The following is a 17,355-nucleotide window of genomic DNA, read 5'->3' as shown; positions in this document are numbered from 1 at the left end:
ACATTACAGAACCCCATTTGGTTGAACTTCCAGAAACCCTCCACTGTGACATCTCTATAGCGTGAGTCATTTGAGGACGTTAAGCCCCGTAAACTCAACCAAATCTAATTGAAGTTCTTCCGTAATGGAATGGCCGACATCGTAGATTACATTCCCTCAAACGCATTATATATATGCCTCGTTTTCATCTATCGAAAACAAGCAACAAAATCAGGAATGCAATATGGCCGACCCTGTCGTCATGAAAATCATTTAATTCAATGATGACAAGGTTTAATGTCCCACAGTTTTATCAGGAATTAGCAGTAATAGTTGAACTTCGACAAGCACGCAGTACGTTTCAATTGGGACATGTGTTTCGTGAGAATGATGACCTGAAGCATGAAGTCATCGACACTATAATGTGCCAGCAGAACAAAAGTTGTTTCCAAGTGCATTCTAGCCAAGCCCTCAGCGAAGAATGTTACCGTAGTCTAGGCAAAATCTCAGCCGAAAAGTCGAAGGGTTAACCTTTGTTGTTTCGGACCGGTGGACCGAAAGTGATGGTTTCGGTTGATTTATAGGGTTTACCATCCCACAATGACTCATTACACGTGGGTACAATTTCGCATACCTGGGGTCTTCACTGACATCGCACAGTACGCGGGCGCCTTGCTTTTCGCCTCCATCGAAAAGCGGCCGTCACGCCCTGAATTCGATTTCCTGTTCTTGCATTGAGTATTCGAGTACCGTTAACGCGGGGCAGATCGGTTATGAGGCATATAGTTGCTATAAGAAAGTTCAGCTTCATTTTTCTTCAAACTTTTCATTTATTTTTCAAGCTCACATATTATAAAGCCTGCTCATGAAAAAAAAAACTTTTTATTTTATTTTAATTTCCGCAATACTGCAGACCCTCATTTGGGTCCAGGCAGGGAGAGCAAGAAATTATATTCTCTCAATACAAGAGCAGCTGCATAGCAAAACAAAGAGGACAATTAAATTGTTTATTGTTGTACATATATAACCTAAAACCGCTCACAAAGTGCACTGTCAAAATCAACACCCGATATCCCTCGTACAGGCAGGGCATTCCATTCGTCAATCGTTCATGCATGGAAGAACAGAAAATTTAAAAGCGTTAGCATAGGCGAAGTATGGTGCTTGAGTTTAGTTATGATGACGACGAGTTGTAAGCGTTACTGATATAACTGATATAAAATAGCCGTGAAGAAATTTTCAAGTATGATTCGCCACATACGGAGCAAATCGCATTCAGCACAACTGGTCTTGTACCATACCGCTGCGTACCACAAACTCAATGAACAGAAGGCCTCGGGGAGAGCCCAAATACTAACGATAGGGCAACGAGGGCTGCACCGCGATATCAAAGAGACTCCTCATCAGGATCCGAGCGAGGCACTCGGCACATTCTAAATTTTATGCGCATGGTCAAAATTCTGCTGTGCCTACCAACCGCCACTCTTCGCAAAGGCTTGGCGCCGTCGCTTGGCTTAGCATGCGTGATTCCTCACGAAGAGTGTAATTTAGACCTGTGATGTTCCTAATATGGAGCAGCCCGTCAGCCTTGAGCACGTAGCCTTCAAGCGCATCGTAAAGGCAGTGTTGCGCGAGTATCCAAGCTCTCACGGCGAGGGCAACATTTCTGCGTTGCGCCTACCACTAACCCCAAGTTCTGAAATAATGGGCATATTTTGCTGACTAGTGCACCCCTAATTAATAAATCACCGTTAGTAAATAAAAATTAAGAAACGTGCAGATTTGACAAAATTAGTCAAGAAGCCGGAATTGTATTTTCATTGCCAGAAAGTGTCTATAAAGCGAACAATTTAGCGCGAAGTAGCCACAGTGGCAATCCTACCATGAGGGTTAATTCTTATTCCACCCTCTCACCTCAAATGAGGACCCTGCATTGGCATCTCCTCTCAACTTTCCGATATCATACGATCGCCTTATGTCACAGACTCGCCAAAGAGTCAGTGGTGGGCCGTGACGCTTGTCGCAACCACGTGACAGAGTCATGGCTGTAATTTATTGCTCATACCGCAGACAACGGCCATCGCGACAACGCTGACGCCGACAATGCCGATATCGGAATCTGTCCAGAACAGCTCATTAGCGCTGTCCTTTTTCAGATTTATTTAGGCTATGAAAGCGGCGTTCTAACCCACTACCGCTGCCTTCTAAGTCAAATCTTTTTCAGATTAGCTCATTTTTTACACCGTTCTACTGCTTAGGAGCAACCAGTATTTCATCGTACATTGCATTCCCAATGAACCTCAGAGCAGGTCTCATAAGGTAGAGAATGAAAACTAAAGAAATATAGCAAGATATAAAATAATATAGTGCAGATAAAATAAAAACTCTATTAATATAAAGCAAGTAACGAACACTGAAGGCAATCTGGATTTCTCAGTGCGAGCAGGTCCGCAGTCTGAAATGTTTGTACTGCATACCGTCGTGATGACAACTACTCATCGCCCCTCTTTGGTTTTTTTTAGCCGTTATAGGAAGGATTAATTAGCGTTGCTTTCCAGACTGACTGTGCAGGATTATATATGGCATTGTCTTGCATCTGACTCAGCCATAACAAAGCGGCCCTGCAAAGGCAGCGGATGACGCAGCCATCTGCTGATGCTGCCGCTTCTTTCTGGTGCGCGGATCGATAGCCATTGCTCCGCTTTCCAAACATTACAAAGGCAGCGCCATCTAGGCACTCCTGAGGTAAACCTATAGTGGTTTTTAGCTAGTTCCCTCTGTTTCGCATTGATACTGTCGAGCTTACTCGGGTGGCCTATTGTTCAGCAGAATGACAGTCAATTGAATGCCTCTGTGAAAAGGTGCTTGTTCAGACAGCTCCTTTGGCATGGCCACGCCAAAAACACCCTACAGGCGTTCTACCCGAAACTCCAATGTGGGGACAATGCCAAGCTTCGTAACCAGATTCAAATCGAAGGATTTAAACCAGACTATCACGTAAAGGGCATTTTCCTCAAAAAGCATATTAAAACAAACATCAAGAGGCTCTTGTGGTTGCTAGTGTTAGTTAACTGAAACTTCAATGGCAGCGGTAAATCAAATTCGAAGGAGATGACAATCACTGGCCGTCATGTATGGCGTCATCTGCACCTCGAGCAGCTAGCGCTGATCCCAATTTGTGTGCCGAATAAAAGGATGAAAATATTTCATCTATATGAGTATGACAGGGCATTGTGAGAAGCGAATGTTTGCTGAGTTAAGCTGCAAAACACACATTCACTGAATTCGCTGTGGTTACGCGATAAATCATTGCTTTTAAAGAGTGAGTGTAACTGTAACTTCGCCTGCCAAGATTTATATTGTTATTTATTATGCTGGTGCGCTTGACTTCTCCTTACCTTTAGTTACGTTAGCACAAAGGCAAACGGTTTTCGAACAGTAAAAAAGCCGCAATGAAATTTGTGTCTTGAATAAATACTGAAATTTGAGATGCCCCTAATATACTAGCCAGATCAATTTAAACAGCAAGTAAGTTACCCAATACTAGCCTTATCTCGAATAGAGCACAGTCCAGGCCTGATATGGCGGCCAAACCTCTGTCCTAACGTGTCAGCAAGTTATATTCCATCACTCATTATCAATCTAAAATCCAACTTTGTAATGTTGTAGCACTTTAAAGAATGCTGGTGCAAATATGACATTTGATGACAGAGAAAGATCAGTGCAGTCACTAGATCTTGACTAGACCAATTAAACAGTTGACCATCTTGATTGGCTAAAGAGAACGCAGTGTAGACCATGTAGGCCACATTGCGTTCACAGATTGGATCTCCATTCTGTGATGGGCATCCTCTGGCGCCCAACTGAACTAAAGAACAGGAATGCGCCTGGTGAGAAGTGTGGTTGAGGGCATAGTCGAGAATCGGAACGCACAGCTTCATTCGTCGTGGTGACTTGAATTTTGATACCGATAATAAGGAAGAGAAAAAAAATTCCGGGAGTACTGTGGAATCCGCACTGCAGAAATGTGAAAGTCTAAGCGTTGCTGTTGCACGCGGTGCATCACGTTTGCTCTCATTACAATTATAAACTAAATGCACAGTCATTCTCATTCCTAATGTCACCATTGTAATTACCACTAACTGCAGCGTCATTGCCATCGCTGCTACTATTCTCACGGTAGACAAGGAGAGTTATGATGCTCGTTACAAAATTCTGGGAGTGGCTTGAACTTTGTTATCATGCAAGACATGCAACCTTATGGCATCAGGCTTCTACCCGTACAAAGTGACGAGGTCCCGTACAACATGATTACGGTGCTAGGCTTCCTCAGGCTTTGGAAAACGCGGATGTTATTTAGGCATGCAGAAAATGTATGATATGTCAAGGACACCTTCATTGAAAGTGTAACATTTCTCGGATATGTTCTCCATGGTCGGCCGGAGCAGCCTCAGTGGATGTGTGGGGTCCACTGATCGATGAACGTGAAAAAACTCAGTATATTGTTATACCCAAAGGTAAGCAGCGATATTTATGCCTGCACGTGCTTTGTTGACTGCCTATAGAAAAAAAAATGATCCCGGGCTGGCGCAGTTGGTCGAAGCGCTCGGCTGGGGATCTAAGAAATGGAAGTTCGATGCCCGGATGGGACAGGACTTATTTTATTTCTTCACAGTAGACTGGCCGATGACGTCACCAGGGGACGACGTCACAAACTCGCAAAGAAATTTGACACTTTTAGTGGCCGGGCGAACAGGATAGTGGCCACGAGTATGAGCCATTAAAGACTTTCGCCTTAAAATAGGTTTCTTTTTTCGTTTTTTGGGTTGGGGATACGGGTTGAACCTTTGTATGAAAAACCTTTATGCTACACTCTTTCAAACTTCCACCGAAACTTTTGGTTATTTCTGTCGTGCACCAATGGCTGAACATGCGAATACTATGGTCTTACGGAAGCACGAAACAACTGAAAAGTTTTGTGTTGTCGTTGTAGATGCGAACGCAGTGCCTGAGTTAAACTTTTCCTCGCACAATAATTTTCCTGACGGCTCCGGAAATAACCTCAGGTTTCTTATTTGAAGCATCTCACAATATGAAGAAGAAAACCATATAAATAGGGAATGGACAGATTCTCTCGTTCTGCTGCTTTCAGGGCGCACTGCAATTGAAGGGTATCCCCAAAAGTGTTTCCCGTCACATAAGTAAAAACATAAAATGCCGCAAGCCGTCTTCCTTCTACAAGTCGATCGAATTCGGGATATTCGAAGCACTCGCAGTGACAGTTGGAACGTCCCACGAGTTGGCAACTTGAGCCCACGGTAAACACGTCGGAAAGAGAGGAACTACTTGTACGGTGCAAACCAATGAACTTGTCGACCCTGGTCTACAGTAGCGCCTCTGTTTGGCAATATAGGCGAAGTCATCTATTTGACTTTCTTTCCGGCGTGCAACTTCGACTTTTCCTTCCATCGAACGCATCTGCAAGAATTTATGAGAAAAAGCAACGACGGTTTCTGTTTTTTTTTCTGTATTTCGTTCAATATTCTGACAGAGAAGCCGCTGTACTCTTAGGAGTCAAGTTTCGCCACTACATTTGCAAATAAGAGAAAAATTCCTAGTATCTATTTAACCCTTGGCACTCTTTCATTTTTATATCTTATGCAAACTTTCTTGCCCACTTTATTTCCTTCCTGATGATACTTCATGCTATTTATCCGGAGGCTCTGCTTTCTTTCTGTATACATCCGCTTGTGCTCTGTGGGTAGTACAAAGTGAAACAAGGCGGAACTAACGACAATGTATTATTCTAGATTAAAACTATAATAATAAAACAAACCTTCGGCCCCGTGCCTGCGACATCTTGAGCACCCAAGTAAAGTTTTAGGCACAGACGACGGATGAGTTAACTAAATATAAGTAGCAATTACTTACAAGTAGACCTTTGCAGCAAGCAACTCAGCCCAAAATTCACTGTTTTACAGAGTGCATGTGGTACATTTGTATGTGGACATCCAATTGGTATGCGATATCAAGTACACACTTCTAATTGAACCCTAGCGTTGCATACTCTTGCGTTTCTTTCTTCTCTTGTCAGCCGTGTTGGATAAGAGGTCACAAAGATCGTCCGGTTACCGGCTGTTCGTGATATTGAATTCATCACGAAGAAGAAATCCTTACAGCTATGGTAAGTCATCTCTCACAACTCATGTACAGCTTTGGCATGATACATAATACGCTGCAAAATGGAGTTAAAGCGTATAACATTATTTATAACGCTATTATACGAATGTCCGCTCATGTCTCATTAAAAAGAGATATAGTACCGACAGTAAGTAGAAGAAATCACATCAGCAGTTTTAGGTCTTTACTTCAGTTAACGTGCACTCCAGGAACAACCTCTAGAGAAATGATTACCGCCTCGAATGAATCTCCTTGTAGACAAAAGCATCCTATGAAAATAACTCCATTTTAGTCGTACATTGTTTTTTTTTTTCGAGGTAGGTAACTGATCTCTCTAAGCTGACTGGCCTTCACGTTTTGCAGTCATCATTGATGTCATTTGTTTCCCTACCTTGTGAACTTGACGTTATACAGGTTGTATTTTTTCTGTTTTTGCCTTTCTTTCACAACGTTATCTCTGGCTATGTCTTTGGCATAACACCATCACCAGCTTAAGAGAGGCAAATGATTCGCATAGTACAATTTCTAAAATCGATAAGCCTACATGTACGCCAAACCTTGCTGAGGTACGTAACTGCTTCAAGCTCTTTGAAATTTGAGTTGTGTGCGCAAACGCTGCTTGTTCAGAACTTGGCTTTCGCCAGTACAGTATGTAGAGGAAGCTGAGGTTCAATTGGAGCAGTTATGTATATACGCGACAGGTCAGATATTTATAAAGGATGATAAATGTATTGGATGGCGATGTTTTGGTTATAGGAGACGTTTCCCGAATAAATTCACTTACAAATGTAGTCTATTTTGAACCATATATAGAGCATCTGTATCTCATAACAAGCCTCTCATTTCACTGTATTTTCCAGCTGATAAATGCACCCGGCGCCTCTTCGTCCTAGCACCCTTGAGTGAGCACGTAAAATAAGGAGTTTTCCTGAAGCGTCCACCCTTCCCTGTCAACAGCGTTGTAGGTCACACTCGTGCTCATGGGGAACATCCTAAAAATTATGTTATGAAAGAGCACATCGCTGCTGGCTATTACTAAAGTTAAGCTTGACTAAGCATAAAGTACACCTCTAACAGTAGAATGAATAGCTGTCACAGTATCTTAATCATTATAGCAGTGTACGGAAAACATAATAATATGATTCGGATGCTATCGACGGCATGTTGTAGTTCTGCTGCTTTATCACCGTCATATACACCCGTAAACAGATTGCATACTGACTCAATGCACGTCAAAACTGCAAATTAAAAGCAAGTAGGCAAAGGTGCAACCAGGATTAACCTAAGGAACCAAAGCAGAAGCGCAAAGTTTCCCCCTATTCGCCTCTCCGTATCTGTGCGACATCCCCCCAGAGAGCTACGTCCAAAGGATGACGACTGCTGCCGTTAAAAGGCAGCAAAGTCACGTTATACCTATCGGCAAGTTGAGGTCGAGAGCTGTTGCAATGCAATATGCAAACATTACAGAGTAAGTGGCCCTGTCGAGCACTTGCCGAGTGACGTCATGTCTATCATGTTACCAGGAAGAACCGAGCGCGCGTTTCCGGCGGCGGCGCGGCCTAGCCGCCGCTGCGGCTGAGTGAAGTCCTGGTAGTAACGGTAGTTTCTCCTCATTTCCAAGTTAACATTATTCTGTCCGCGATGAGGCAACGGTAGGGTTTAGTAAAGCATTTGCTTTAAAATATGCCTCTGTTTATTTTAAGGCTGAAGCATTTCTATGCTCATGGAGAATATCTCGTGTCTATAGATGCGTCCGCGAGATTCCGCGAGATATATTCGCGAGATTTGTCAGCGAGATTCTGCAAGATTGCGCGAGGTATGTTAACGAGGCGTCGCAACAGGCTCTGACGTCAACATAATTTCCCAGTTGAGGACATCGCAATAGGCCTTGATGATGAAACCAAAGATATCAGCGCACGTAAAAGAACCCCAGGTGGTCGAAATTTCCAGAGTCCTCCACTACGACGTCTCTCATAGCCTGAGTCGCTTTGGGACGTTACACCCCACAAACCAAACCAAACCAAAGAAAAGAAAGTAATGAAGTTATAAAGAGTACAGAAACAGGCATGATAGATGAAAGGAAGAGGTACAGAGAAGAGGAAGGGGGAGAGGCTTTCGTGATTAAGCTTTTAAGTAAATCTAAGTCCATTCCTGCAATTATTCTTCCATAAATTTTGTCATTATTTTTATGTTAGTCATATTTCACATCATTTCCTGATATTTCTCTGCTGAAGACAAGCTGGGTGGCTCTCTGAAGCCTAAGCTGTGTAACCCTTATCGTCCCTGACGAATTTTGTTTAAGTACTTGTGACTGTCTCTAGCTGGCCACGACGTGATACCACCAGCCTGAGTTTTGACGTTGTTTTTTTTTTCAGCCAGGAACATTGTCACCTTCTAGTGGACTCCTTGAATTTCACTTTTAAGTTAAGCTTTTTAAGGCTGGATATCGACGGATGGGTTTATCGAAAAGAAAGGCAGAGAGGTTGGCCGGAATAATTAAAATCTGGCCTGCTACTCTGCCCTGGAGAAGGGGATGGAGAGAAGAAAGAGGGTCATGATGAGTGACGATTTGGGAGAAGACATTAAAAATATTGATCGAAGTTTTATAGCCGTATGGCTGCGCTTGGGTGGATGCCAATGAGTAATTGCTCCCTTATTACATTAAAATATATACAAGCCCTGCAACTTGCTTAAGGGTGAAAGCCAACATAGCTTGCTGCTTCAGTAAACTGTTATTCACACTAATTGTAAACAAAATGACCCGTAAGGAAGGCATATAAGCAAAAGTACTTTGATGTCTACGCTGGCAATAGGCCTACGAGATCAAGTAACTACGTATACAGCAAAAAGAGTTAGTTGGTCAAGGAAGATTTTTTAAAACCCCCACTGCAGCCCTCTATGTCATGTCGTGAGTCAAAACATGTTTATATTTATCCTGCTTGCGAGACAAACAATATTAGTACGTTTTACTTCCATGAATTAATTATACAAGTTATGCAGTATCCAGTCGCAATGGTGTGTGGGAAGGCTTTTGACTGTCTAGATTTGTTGTAAAACAAATTTCAAATTTCAGAGAAGGCAGAGATTACAAAAGGTTTTAACAGGATTTATTTCAGTGGTTGCAAAAAAGACTATTGTGATATGTATAATAATAGCATTAACAGTAATAGTAGTGGTAGTAATAAAGTATATTGAAGGTGTGCAGCAATAGATTTATCATTATTGCAATATGCTCAATAGCTGTAGTAGAAATCAATATAAATGTAAAGGGAGAGAATTATCTGAGTAATGAAAATACTGGACATTGCCGCTACCACAAAAAAAGACCATTTTTATGCGACTATTATGCATTCTTGTCTCGCTAATTGCGTGAATGCTTTTGGGAGCGCTATATATCTCATTTTAGCCTGAGAAAGGAAATAGTATGACTTTGCTTCTTCCCCCAAGAGAGCGAAAAGCCATGGAGATTAGTCATAATAAGGTGTCAGTGTTAATGCTCCAATTCAGCGGTGAGACATGCAGGATGAAGAAAAAATGTGGATTGGTCAGAAAAACTCGACTCGCACGCGAAGCGACTGAATGGACAAGTATTTAAAACATTCGATGAATAGTGTTTACAAGGTCACAGCATGACTCAAACCAGTACGACATGTATGCTTTGTTCGTCCACAACTTGAGTTGGCTTCGTCCATTTGGGCTCTACATCATAACATCATGATCACTGCAATCGCATCTATCCAAAATAGAGCAGCACAATTCATATCTCGAAATTATAACTGCCATTCAAGCGTCACTGTGATTAAAACTAACTTTAGTTACAATTTTTAGGCACACGCCATGACGTCGCTTTCCCAACACTATTACACTAGTATGCACAACTTAATAGATCAAGTTCTCTTAACCTCGATGTTCTATCCGGCACGTCCAAAAAGTTAGTTTTATAAGAATATATGGAGAAATATTAACCCTCAACTCATCAGCACTTCCAAGAGCCATCAGATTATGGAATAACTGCTAGATAATATCGCTTCTCATGGTAATTTTGATACGGTCCATCGCCAAAGCATCACATATCTCACTTAATCCTTCATTTAGCCTCAACTCTCTTACATATTTTTCGTCAACCTTGTTGCGACTGTTCAATGCCTTTTTGATGGGTTTTATTTACTTGTGTCTGCCGTGTACGCTTTTAGTTTTTCTTCCCTTATCTGCTTGTTTAAAAAGCGCCATAGCGGGCATGTTTTCCACTTGCTGTTTAAATTTTTTTTTCTGCTGTTGTGCATTATTCTGTGTCGCGTATTTCTTGATGTTAGTATTATAATTATTTTCGTGTCGTTTCATTTGCTCTTCTGTACTATTTTGTTTGGCCATATATTGATTACTGTGCTTTGTGTGGTTGTTTGTTTTCTTCCGTATATATATATATATATATATATATATATATATATATATATATATATATATATATATATATATTGCGAGCCTTCTGTGAACCTTCTTTCATTTGTACATACCATCATCATCGTCCCGCGGCGCCGGCTCCGGCGCGCGCTGGGGTTCGTGATCGGATTAAAACGCTAGACAAGGCTTCGCTGTCCTTGCCGTCACGACCTCGCCGTCTCGACCTAGCCTTCTTTTACAATATATATATATATATATATATATATATATATATATATATATATATATATATATACATACATACATACATACATATATATAATATTGCACAGACTTTTCTGCCCCCTTGCACAATGCCTAATGAGCATGTAAGGTATTTAAAACCAAATAATAAATTGAAAAAGGTAAACAACATGACGCTAAAAAACTCGGTTGTCATTTGTGAACCATACCAATCGCCTTTATCTAGATTCTGGAGCGCTTCCTCCACTTCATGCAGGCACGTTTATACTGCTAGGTTGAACTAGGTTTTTTTTTTTTTTGTAACCTACCTTAGTGGCTAATAGCCGTATTCTGGATATTATGCATGAGATTGCACTGAGGCCATATAAAATAGTAGTAGAAAAACGAATTCCATATCATTTATAGGGGTACTTAGTGTGCACGGACAAGGAACCAAAACGAGTGCCAGCTGATTAAAGAAAAAAGCTCTGTGACATTTCGTGAACGTTCTTTGAACAAGCAATAAAGAAAAGCTACGACAGGCTGATATATAATTATCTCTGACAGGATGGTAACTACCGTTCAGCAATCTTCGACCAGCGGGGCTAAAATAAATGGCTGCATGCAGCACGACAAACTGAACCCCCCCCCCCCCCCCTCTTTTCTATAAGGAACCTTAGCTCTCAGGGCTTGAGGACCAGAAGCCGAGAAGCAACAGGCACAAAAAAAAAACAGAGGAGGTTATTCCCCTTTCGCTATCCATCTTAAAGCGAAAAGGATGGCCTAGCCATATTGCGAATCTAGGGCTGGAGAAAGAAGGCACACGCTGGTTGCGCAGTCTATCACTTCAGCACACGACGACTGGTACCAAATACTTCATGTGCTGGAACAAAGGTGCCCAACTGCACAATAATGACAGCGCTCCGAAGCAGGTTTGACGCGGAGAAAAGCTCCAGTGATGAAACAAAACAAAATGCACCGCGCTCTGAATCCCCGCGCGATGTCTGCCTTTCCTTCGATCTTTCTCATAGTTGCTACTGTGAGAAAGCAGCTGAAAGTCGTAGAGACCAGAGCGAAAGCAGTAGAAACTCAGACGTGGAAACTCCTCAATGGAGATGGGCCCAGGCAGAATAGAGCGGCTCATTTGTCTTCAGTGGTTCTTCAGAAAGCCTCTGGTTCGGGGAAATATTTGCTCGGCTTGTGTGGCTGCGTCTTACTGTGACCTTTTATATCTTGGCACTGTCTTTTACCTCCGGGAGAAAATGATTGAGAGAGTGGCTTGCAGTAGATATCGCGTGGAATCATGCAAATGAAAACAAAAGAGTGAAGATGAACGATGCCTACGAATATCAAACAAAAGATGCCCGGATCGCTGCAGCCTCTGCAGTTTTCTACCTGTGTGTCCCATCAAAACAGATACGTAGTACGCGAAAAGAGGAAATAATAGGTTTGTTTGTCAGGGTGGGTATTCCACGCTGCAACACAAGGCCCGGTTTACGATAAAATACTGCTCACATTGAGCATTAACTTTCTTTGGCATTAGATGCTCTGAAGAAAATACTTCTAGATGTCTTTTACTATGTGACAAGGCGCGCCGTCTTACGGCGTTTTGGAGGCGACGAGAGTATGGCTTTACTCATATAAGTCACATTGATGCCAAAGTATTAGTATGGTTTGATATTCCCCTGGTAGTTTCATTGGTCCATTATATTTCAGCGCAACTTTGTGATTCTATGGTACATGTCTCTCTTCATTTTATTAGTTAGAGAGCAAGTCATTTGGCCAAGAAGTGAGTACAGTCTTCAGGACCACAAACCATCTATATCTAGACATAGCTATTCTATAAGTAAAGGACGGTTGTCATCCACTCAGCCTTTACAGACAATATAATTCGTCCTTATTACAAAGGGGCATGTTCTAGCCTCAATATATACCTAAGACTTGACAAAAGCTAATTCGCCAGTTCTTAGTAAAATCATCATCATCATCATCATCATCAGCCTGATTATACCCACTGCAGGGCGAAGGCCTCTCCCATATTTCTCCACTTAACCCGGTTCTGTGCTAGCTGCATCCACTTGACCCCTGCGAACTTCTTAATCTCATCCGCCCACCTAACTTTCTGCCGCCCCCTGCTACGCTTTCCTTCCCTTGGAATCCAGTTTGTTACCCTCAGCGACCATCGGTTATCCTCTCTTCGCACTACATGTCCTGCCCATGTCCATTTCTTCTTCTTAATTTCTACTAGAATGTCGGTAACTTGAGTTATTTCTCTGACCCACTCTGCACGCTTTCTATCTCTTAATGTTACCCCTACCATTTTTCGTTCCATAGCCCTCTGGGTTGTCCTCAACTTAAGTAGAACTCTCTTGGTTAGCCTCCACGTTTCAGCCCCATAGGTGAGTACAGGCAAGATGCAACTGTTGTATACTTTCCTCTTGAGCGATACCGGTAAGCTGCTAGTCATAATCTGCGAGTGCTTGCCAAATGCGCTCCATCCCAATCGTATTCTTCTTGTTATTTCCTTTTCGTGGTCCGGATTTGCGGACCACGAAATAAAATATTAGCGGTTTATGGTTTGAAGTTATATCGAATTTGCGTTATAAGTGCCATTACCAACAAAAAAGCAACATGGAAGCGTCACCACTGAAAAGTGAACATCCCGCGGGTATTGAAAATAGTTTCTGTTTAAAATTTCAAACTGAATGTAGAATCGTAAAACAAAACTATTCTGGATACTAGAGGGTATTGTCCATACAAAAATGGAGGTAAAAGGCCTGCGGAGCTTATGGTTGCACAAAATATTTAACTACATTCAATGTATCGAATAACAACACGGCATTTGCGACGCGAATATTACGATGGTATTCTGCAACAATATAATATTGTAGCGTGTGCAACAGCAGCCGCTAGGCGGCTGCTCATCGAGAGTCTCGTGCACGGACTCGAAGAAGTGCCCCGTGGCGTTCGAGAGGAAGCTGAAGTTAGCTGCCGTCTCTCGGTGCTCCGACCCTGCTCTTCTGCGCCCGCTAGCTAAACCCCTCATTAAAACCCAGCCTTCTGGTTACGGGTCTAAACGGCTACGTGACACTGGTGGAGGTGAGGCCTTGAACTACATGTCTCGGGCCTCTCGCAGCCGCTCGTATCTACACCCGTTCATCGCTGCAGCCGTCGCCTCCGGGGTCTGGCGCCGGAATTCGCTCCCCTACCTGAACCGACGCCAGCTGACCAGCAGTTAGAGACTTCTACAATGGCCCAGGCAAGTCAGCATCAGTTGCTGCTTCAGCAGCTTCGTACGCCCCCCAGTTTCCATGGCGGTACTGGGGAAGATGTCGACGACTGGATCGACCAGTTCGAGCGAGTGGCGCAATTTAATCAGTGGAACCCGGCTCAGAAGCTGCGCAATGTGTATTTCGCGCTTGAAGACTGTGCTAAAACATGGTATGAGAATAGGGAGGTCAGCCTTCAAAACTGGGATTCCTTTCGCCAGCAGCTGCGGGAAACCTTTGCCAACCACGACCGCCGTGATCGCGCACGCCGCCTCCTAGAAGCTCGTGTGCAACTACCTAACGAAAATGTGGCCATGTTCGCCGAGGACGTGACGCGTCTTTGCCGACGGGCTGATCCCGACATGACGGAATCAGCGAAGTTGCGCCACCTGATGCAGGGCGTAAAAGAACCCCTCTTCGCTGGTCTGGTTCGGAGTCCACCTCAAACCGTCGCGGACTTCATCAATGAAGCTACCCTCATTGAGCGAGCCCTGCAGCAAAGATACCGGCGCACGGAGTCTGCCCGTGGTCAGCCCTTCAGCAGTGTGGCCACATTGAACAGGTCTACTGACGATCACTGTCTGCGTGAGCTGATCCGCGAGGTAGTTCGCGAGGAGCTCCTCAAGTTCAATCTTGGATCGCCTAACCCGACTGCCGTGGCTGTCACCGAAGCCGTGCGGGAAGAAATACGTCAGACATTGTCACCGCCTGAGTCACCGTCGGAGCCACGTTCCATGAACTACGCAGCGGCTCTTCGTCGGCCTGCAGTGCCTCCTGCGCAACAGCTTCGTTTCGAAGCACAGCCGCCGCCCACTTTGCAGCCACCGTTCTACCAACCGTCCTACCAGCCACCAACCCAGCAGAGCCTCGTCATGCAGCCGTCCGCTCCTCAGCCACTGTTCTACCAGCCGCCATCCCAGCAGAGCCCTGTCATGCAGCAACCGGTTCGGAAGGCAGACGTCTGGCGCACTCCTCGCCAACGGCTGCTGTGCTACCACTGCGGAGAACCCGGCCACTTGTACCGTCGTTGTCCATACCGGGAACTCGGTCTTCGGGGTTTTGCTCGTGACTCCCCGCGTCCCCGGGTCGGCGAACGCCCTCCAGAAATCGAAGAATATCTGGCAACCCGTGAAACCTCTTCGAGAGACAGTACACAGTCTTCTCCCGTGCGCTACTCGTCACCCGGCCGCCGTGAGTTTAATCATGTGCCGAGGCGCTGGTCGCCAAGCCCACACCAGGGAAACTGAATGCGGCGACCTCAGGGGAGCAGGTTGCTGACGAACGGAATCGATGTCCCGAAGACCCTCCCGTGACGACTCAGCCCGATGCTGTGACTACGATGCCTCCGCCGCCCCATGAACCCGAAACTCCCAGTCAACCTCAAGCTGATCACGTTGTTAGCGCCGACCTTTCCGTTCTCGTCGACGGACACCCAGTAGCCGCTTTGGTTGATACCGGAGCAGATTTTTCAATAATAAGCAAGAATTTCGCAGATCGGCTCTCCAAGATTAAAACTGAATGGCTGGGGCCGCAAATTCGTACTGCTGGCGGTCACCTTATGACGCCGATCGGACGATGCGCTGCCCGAGTAGCCATCGCCGATTCAGCCTTTGTAGCAGTTTTTGTTATCCTGCCGCACTGCTGTAAGGACCTCATACTCGGCATGGACATTTTACGTGAGCATGGGGCCATTATTAATGTTCCTCGCGGTACTGTCACGTTTTCGACGCCTGCAACGACGACCGCTGACTCCGAACGACGCCACACACCTTTACGCATCGTTGACGCGGATGTATCTATACCGCCACTTTCGTCTGCTCTCGTCACAGTCAGGTGCGACGACCAGTCCTGGGCTGCCGGCGTTGCCGAACAGAACACAGAGCTTCTGTTACATCATGGAGTCTGTGTTGCACGCGGTATAGTTCATCAGACCAATGGTCTAGCTCACGTGCTGATTACGATCTTCGGGAACGAACGGCAACGCATCGTTAAAGGCACTACGGTAGCCTACTTTGAAGGTGTCGCAGAATCAGCCCACGACTGCTTTGTTCTTGAGACCAACACGTCTGCCAGCCAAACGCCCAACTTCGACTCTGATGTGAATCCCGCTCTATCACTGGCAGAGAAGGACAGACTCGTCGGGCTACTCTTTCAGTTTCAAGACTGATTCTCATCCGCCTCCGCAGTTAAACAGACGCCCTTGACCAAGCACCGCATAATAACCGACGATCGCACCCAACCAGTCCGACAGAACCCTTACCGAGTGTCACCGCGGGAACGCGAAGTCATTGCTCAACAGGTAGACGAGATGTTAAATGACGGTGTCATACAACCATCGAGGAGTCCCTGGGCTTCGCCTGTTGTCCTCGTTAAGAAGAAAGACGGAAGTTTAAGGTTTTGTGTTGACTACCGTAAGCTCAATCAAGTCACAAAAAAGACGTCTACCCGCTGCCACGCATTGATGACTCATTAGACCGGTTGCGCCACGTGCGCTACTTTTCATCGCTTGATCTTAAGAGCGGTTACTGGCAGATCGAAGTCGATGAACGTGATCGCGAGAAGACAGCGTTTGTCACGCCCGACGGACTTTATGAATTCAAAGTCCTACCTTTTTGATCGTGCTCCGCTCCAGCGACATTCCAGCAAATGATGGACGCTGTTCTATCTGGTCTTAAATGGCAGATGTGTCTAGTCTAACTGGACGACGTTGTTGTGTTTTCACCAACGTTCGAGGAACACCTCCAACGTCTCTCCGCTGTGCTACGGGCTATCAGATCTGCCGGCCTCACGTTAAAACCACAAAAGTGTCACTTTGGCTATGAAGAGCTCCTGTTCTTGGGCCACGTCGTCAGCCATCGAGGAGATCGTCCCGATCCCGCTAAAACAACAGCCGTCACCAAATTCCCTACTCCATGTAACAAGAAGACAGTTCGCCGTTTCTTGGGCCTCTGCGCCTATTACCGCAGGTTTATTGAAAACGTTTCGCGCATTGCCGCTCCGTTGACACGTCTCACCCGGGATGATGTCACCTTCACCTGGACGGACGAAGAGCAAAAGGCATTCGACGGGTTACGGCACCGCTTGCAGACAACACCTGTTCTTGCCCATTTCGATGCGAATGCCGAGACTCTGGTCCACACAGATGCCAGCAATGTGGGTCTAGGCGCTGTACTCGTCCAGTGGCAAGACGGTGCCGAGCGAGTTATCGCATACGCCAGCCGGACTTTGTCCCGTGCCGAATCGAACTATTCCACCACCGAAAAAGAATGTCTGGCTGTTGTATGGGCGGTGATGAAATTTCGAC

This window comes from Amblyomma maculatum, chromosome 10 (genome assembly GCF_055883805.1).
Source record: "Amblyomma maculatum isolate TAMU_Amacu chromosome 10, ASM5588380v1, whole genome shotgun sequence".
Taxonomy (NCBI): Eukaryota; Metazoa; Arthropoda; class Arachnida; order Ixodida; family Ixodidae; genus Amblyomma; species Amblyomma maculatum.
This window is presented reverse-complemented; position numbering follows the sequence as displayed.